Raw genomic sequence first — 7,314 nt, 5'->3', positions numbered from 1 at the left:
GGACAACACTGTGATGCATGTGGTGGGGTCCTAGAAATAGATATGGGGATATGGGGATATGAAGGATATGAGTATAGCACGTGGGTAGGCTGAACTTTAAATGGGCCTGACAGAACTCCCTGCTGGAATGCAGAGCTTCTTTAGCAGGCCTAACAGACTATGAAGTTCATAGCCTGCAACAGTGTTAGATTAAGTAGTTTTTTATATATATCCTGGAAAATATGCTGAGATCCAGTGTCATTTCTTACCACTGTTTACCTCACTTAATCACTGTTTTGCACTGTCACTGTAAATGTGTTTTGCACATTCTAGTACCTCAGGAGTTTCAGTCACCCAAACATTCTCCATTGTTTTGTTTTGCTTTTTTTTCCCCACAAACACTACAAATTGCAGAGGTTTCCTTGTTCTGAAGGTTACCTTTCCTTTTACATCTCTGCACAAATTGGTTACCTATTATTTTCATCTTGTCTCAACTAGAATCAAGAATCCTATTAAAAATACTTATCAGAGAAGCTAGGAAGGTGGAAAGAGAAGTCATGCATTGAAAACCCCAAGGTACATTATCAAAGTTTTTGCAGTGTTAGTCCGGTTTAGCCCTTTAGTTGTCTTTTCTTCCTAAAAGGCACACTTTCAAAGCTGGTGAACATTTTCTGGTGTGTTGTATTATAGTCTTTTGTTGCATAACAGAGCTGCTCCTTGGCTCACAAACTGTAATTCCTCCTAAGTGTTACAGCACAAGTTCTTTTTTAAAAAAAAAATCTTACTAGCAGTGCTAAGCCAGCAGACAAATTGAACCAGGAGACTTTAGAATGAGATATATTAAAATTCTCACAACCATGAAACATACATTTAGTTACAATAGAGGTTATATAGTATTATATGCAGTTACTTTGGAACAAAGGTGAAGGAGATGGTTTAATACTCTTGGTACATGTGTAATCAGCTAAAATGCTGCTCTCCTATAATATACTTTTTCACATTAGTCAATGGTAATAGTTATGAGATGTTGAATGATGGAAAAATCAAAGTAATAGAACCTCAAAAGTTCTTATAAAATAATATTACTGAAATTATTCATCATATATAGAAATACAGGACAGACCAGGCTTATGGTAGAATTCTGACTAAAAGAAAAGATTTTGACAATCACATCTGTCTAGAAATAACTTGACAGTAACTTTCCATTTGGGGAAGGATTTTACTTTTGAGTATGCTAAGATTATGCAAGGATAATACCATGTAGACATTGCACAGATTCATGGGTGTTGTTCCTGAGCCAATCATACAGAAGCAATTAGATGCAGTAAATTTCTGAGAAGGCAAAATATATGGGTGAGGCTGGTCTGCAATAGAAAATAGTTGAAGTTCTGCAACTGCATTCTGTCTTTCCTTGATCCTCTGGGCATGCATCTGCTGGGGTTTCAAACAGTTTAGACTTTCCAAAAGTGGCAAGGCTGAATCAATGACTCCCTTGTCTCATTTGCAGGCCATGTGAGTGCTGGGGAATTCTCATGGTGAGCTCTAAACCCAACATTTCTGTATTTCAACAGCCTCTTTTGGAGAGCTGGAGGTTTCTGTCAAAGCACATGGCCCCTTTGTGAATATTGTTGCGTCCAAGGGGACCGATTTCCTTACAGAACCCTGATTATTGGGAAAGGAAGAATTTTATGATTAATTACCTAGAGAAAGTAAAAGAGAAAATGAGTCTTATTTCCTGGGACCTGATTAAGGGCAGGGTATTATCCAACATACATATTCCCATTTTGCCTTTTGTAACAGATTACTTGATTCAGTATTAAAGATTTCATCTGCATTCCTGTAAATAAATGAATTTTATGGAATAATATGAAAAAGCAATTTAAAAATAAATGAAACACTGAATTTCTCCTGTTGAGAGTACTATTGGTACTTGTAAGATATTTGGATGATTTCTGAAGCTTAGACTATGGATCTCTTTGTATGCTTTAAATACTAGAGACTTGAATGGCTCATTAAGCTAATATATGTATGAAAGAATAAAGGCTGCATTATTCTTAGTTAATGAAATGCAGTTTTAGAGACAAATGTATTACAATATTCAATATTATGAACTCAGAAGGGTCTCTTCCCCTTTGCTGAGATTAATTCATACACAGAAAAGGAACTGATAGGTATTTTATTCTGTCCCAGCTGAAGAGCTGCATATGAGACTTGAGTTAAAGACAATATGGTTGCTACATAATCAAGAGCTGTGTTCATTGGCACATTCACATCACTGAATGTCAAGCCACTGTTTTGCTCTAGTGTCTGGGACTCCCTCTAGAAAGAAGAATTGTAAATTGGAATGGTGTGTAGTACTGACTGTCATCCATCTTGCTTGCTACCAGAAGCAAATACTTCTGACAGTTTGACTTTACTTGATGTCTCTTCTTATAACCAGGGAGATGCTCTTACAGCCCTTATGTAAAACTCCTGATGAAATTATATGGAATTCTCCTTGTCTAAGATCACAGAATCATAGAATGGCTTGGATTGGAAGGGACCTTAAAGAACATCTAGTTGCAACCCCCCTGTCATGTGCAACAACACCACTAACTAGGCCAGGTTGCTCAAAGCCCCACCTACCTTGGTGTTGAACAATTCCAGGGATGGGGAGTCCACAGCTTCCCTGGGCAACCTGTGCCAGGCCTCGTGACACTCACAGTGAAGTTTCTTCCTGATGTCTCATCTAAGCCTACCCACCTTCAGTTTACAGCCATTCCCCCTTGTCCTAGCACTACATGCCCTCGGGAAAAGTCCATCTCCAGGTCTCTGGTGGACACCTTTGGGTACTTGATGGCTTCTATAAAGTGTCCTTAGAGCCTTCTCTTCTCCAGGCTGAAGAACCCCAACTCTCCCAACCTGTCTTCAGAGGAGAGGTGCTCCAGCCCTCTGATCAATCATGCATTTAAGAAAATTAAACAAATCCGTACTGTTTACATGCTTTAATGAATTTAAATTATATTTATGGTTTACCTTTTATGTGAATGAAAATTTTCTGATAAAGATACTCAGAAAGAGTCCCTAAATTACTGGCCAAATATTTATATCTCTGGTATACTGAGTAATGAGTGACATTTGGCACTGTTTTCTGTGGAGTTACGTCTGAGATACACACTTGCAGCTTAGGTAACTATATTTCTATAAAATGATCATTAGAGGCCTCTCAGAAAGTCTGCTTGTTTAGAAGTAATTATTTATTTATGTGTTTGTTTTTTCGCTAAATGTGCCAGACACTAGGAACTAACAGCTTTACAACTGTTCCCAGTGTGAAAGCAAGGTCTTGGAAATATGATTCTCTGGCTCTACTGATTAGCTGAGCATTGAATGTATTAAGCAAACTAGAAGAAAGAGGATGAACTTGCAACAATGTTAAATACTGTGAAAATACTACAGAGAGATGCACTTTCTTGCATAACTGTAGAAGTGTCAGAGAAGATCAGTTGTTGTGAACACCAGAAAATCTGAGATTCATTTGAATGGGTGAAACTAAATCTGGTGCTGTTTTCAACCCAACATTCCAAATGAAAAGGAAATAATTTACTGTTGTTCAAAAATGGGAGGTTGGTAGATTTCATTAGATTTCTAATGCTGTGTAAATAGCTATTGTGACAGACAATACCTCTCAACACATTCACAATAGAAAAGTAGTTTGCCTTGATCACTCATCACAATGAATGTCAAATTAATTTACAACATCAGTATACTCCTGGAATTGCAATTCTATTCATTGTGAGCTTTTGATACAGTGGTGAGTCCCTGAGTTTTAATTCTGCAGAAGTCATGACTAGAAATTCCAAGGAAACAAATATGCTGATGATCCAAAAGTCAATTTCATTGTTAACTGGGGGGAAACACTGAAGTGAAATGGTACTCACAGAAAGCAGAAGTAGTTGAATATTTATGTAGTGGTGTCTGTTTGAATCTTTTTCTTCTTTATTAATTTTGTGGGTGAGAATGAGGTCTCAGACATAAAAAACAGTAGCTTGTCTTTTCTGTTATTTTTAACAAATTTTTTACGCTATAAAATGGATTTTTTTCTGTATATACTAAGGTCTTTATTTCTTTTGCTTACTGGGAATCTTATTTTGTCCTCCCCAAGAAATGTGAGTAACTTTTGACTTAGTTTTGAAATATGTAATAGAAAGGTTGGAGCTTTTCTCCCATCTTGCAAGGTAAACATATGGAACCTGAAGTTATTAAACAGGATTTGCTTCTGTGCTTCTGATGAGAAGGGTGGTCAGGCAAGCAAGAGTGGCTGGTAATTAAACTAGTAGTTGTATTGTTGCTGCTCTAGGAAGCTTCCTCTTTTGGAGATGCAACTGCTTATACTAGAATGAAATAATTCCAGTCTTTGTATGTTTTAATTTACTGCCAGCTATAAAAGCCTCATAACAATCCCAGTGGTGTGCTGGTGTTAACACTTCCATTTTTCTGTGTGCATGGAAAATGATGTCCTGGATATGTGACTTACTTTGTTTCAAGTATGAATTAGAGTTGTGAGAACTGTGAGATCTTTCTGCTGTGCCTTGGTGAACTGAGAAATCTGTAGATTGTATCACATATGCAAAGTGTTGCAGAGTTTTGGTTTGCAGACTATGGTGCTAAGACAGTGCCACATTCCATATGTGCTCTGTGCATGTGTGGGTGTTTTATTTATATATATATATGTATGAAGAGTCACTTGCTCAAGTGGTCAGCAGACTTGCCACTGGAGGATGAGTCACAGGGATAAGATGTTTGTGTTACCCTGGTAAAGGATCAAAGAACTGAAAACCTAGTTCCTTTCTAAGAATGGTACAATTATGCCAGCCTCTTTATATATTTTAATGAAATTATTAAATCAAAACCAATGGTAGTATATACAGACAATTTCTTGAGTGGCTGCGAGAATGAATTCTACTTCTTTCTGGATCTGTGTTTTGTCATTGGATGCATTAGTGTTTAATAAGTTAGGAACATTTCCTGCAGCTGGGGTGTTCATAGTGGCTCTTTTAACTGTGGATGGTCCAGAGTCTAATTGGACTAAAGTTCACTTTGAGCTCTTTTCCATAATGAATGCATTAAATTGCAGAAGTACCTGAAGAAACTTTTTAAACTTTCATAGCATGGATGTGAATAATGTACTGATACTACAATGTTGAAAGCTCGCCTCTTGCCATCTAGTAGAAACAAATTGTTGTGGGAAGATATTTTGAAGAATAATGGCAAATTGCCATTTGAAAACTGCAGCATCAGAGAACAAATAATAAAAATAGATTTCTTTTGCAAAGTAAAGCAATAGTTTCATTAGTAGTTTTAATAACAGTGAATGACAACATAACTCAACCTGAATGTTTTACAGTAGGAACACCTAAATGGTAATTTAGCAGTGATTCATTATAAATTCTTGCTGTGCTGATTTCCAGTGTGGGAAAGATGATAATCTGTAGAATGCATGAGAATGAAAGGTGAGAAATAACAAATCAAACTTATTTATAATAACTTAAAAATGTTATTGAATGGCACTGTTCCTTCTGGTGCCATACACTTGGTATGTCTTTATTTTCTGCAAATAAGACATACAGTTATGGTAGTTCAAGATTACTAAGTACTTCTTAAGACCAAAAATGTTTTTTTAGCAGCATTGAGTAAACTCTTGTTCCCTCTGGGCCCCCTGATGTTAGCTAACAAAACTGCAGACAGTTTTTCCTCATCATCTGATTAATAGTGTCTGTTTTTCACTCAGTAAAATTTGCATTCAGAGAGTCAGCAGAAACATGGTTTAAGACTATACAGTAAGTTAAGGTTTAACATGATATCCTGAATATTTAGGTTGTTTACTTTCCTTATATTTACATCTAGAAATGCTAGTGATTTTTTTTCTCTGAATAGATTATGGTAGGGTACTTTCTGTGCTAACCTACTTCTATCTCAGTATTTTGTCAATGTGATCTCTACTGACCCGCTCTATTTCTGGTCAGCCAAGAATATTTATTTCTTTAGGACCTAATCCCAACCACATATCACAGTTGCAGGTTATCATAAAATACTTTTCCTGCATTCTAGCTGCACTTGTATTCAGCCATAGGTAAGATTGCACCAGTAAAATAGTGGAGATTTTCTGTGTTGAATTTTCTCACTAGCATCGAGTCAGTTCCTTTCTTAGACTGCTTTGGATCTTGGATGAGATGCTGGGGTTCTGGACATTGTTTTTTTTTTTTTAAATATGCTTCACAAGAAAGAATAGAGGAAGAGGAGAAGATGGGAAAAGATGAAATAGCTAGAACAGAAAGATTTCCTGAGCTCATGGCATGATTGAAGAGATGTTGAGCTAGGAACTACAGTGGTGTATCTTGGTCCCTTGACTGACCAGTGCTTTTTGCAAAATGCTCCCACTTTTTTTCTCCTATGTGATTTAGTCTCCTTTCTGCGCAACCAAAATCTGAAGAGGCCCAGATCTTGCTGCAGGATGGAATGTGCACATAGAACTGTAGCTTTGCAAACACTTTTGGGTACCATGATTAGATGTGAGGGCTTCAGACTGCTTGGTTATTGAATAATATATAACCCCCCAATTCTTTCCTTAAAATGCAATTATCCAGATCAATGCCAAGAAGAAGAGGTTCAGACAAGCAATAAGAAGGATGTTTTGTTTTGGTTTTTTTTTAAGGAAAAAGGAATTTGAGAATGTGTTTGAGTTAGAATAGAAAGACAGAACAAATTTGGATTTTTGTACAGTGCTGCATATTCATAGAGGGAACCCTTGGATTAAAAGCAGAAAGTTCTGCAGTGCAGTGAATGGTGTATTAAGACATACATAGCACAGTGAGGTTGTGAAAGCATCTCTATGCTCATAAAAACTGTAATCAACATGGTCACCAAATGGGCACACTTGGACTTTCATTTTTATTCATTGCAGTGCTATTCAGATGTTGAAATTAAAAAATAGCTTTCTAATTTGAACATAACAGAATTATATTCCTTATTTTCTGAATGGTAGAGTTGCTCTATTATAGGTGGATTTGCAGCAAAACTTTGCCTGTGAAAAAAAACCCTGTTATTTTCGTGACTTATCTTAAAGGAGTAAAATAATTTCCACTGTAACTTAAATTTTCTTGTACAGTTTTAAGCTGGACAAGAGATTGGTTTATCCACTACACCTGAATATTAGGCTGAGGTACCTAGATTTGACTAGCCAAAACAGGCTGCCAAATCTTTCCATGCTTCTGTTTTCTATCCTGCAGGCAATACTGTTTACTCACCCTTGTAAAGTCATTTGAGGCTTTGTATCTATGACAGTGAGAGTAGCAATTA

This window comes from Lichenostomus cassidix, chromosome 2 (genome assembly GCF_008360975.1).
Source record: "Lichenostomus cassidix isolate B80296 chromosome 2, HeHo_3.0, whole genome shotgun sequence".
NCBI lineage: Eukaryota > Metazoa > Chordata > Aves > Passeriformes > Meliphagidae > Lichenostomus > Lichenostomus cassidix.
This window is presented reverse-complemented; position numbering follows the sequence as displayed.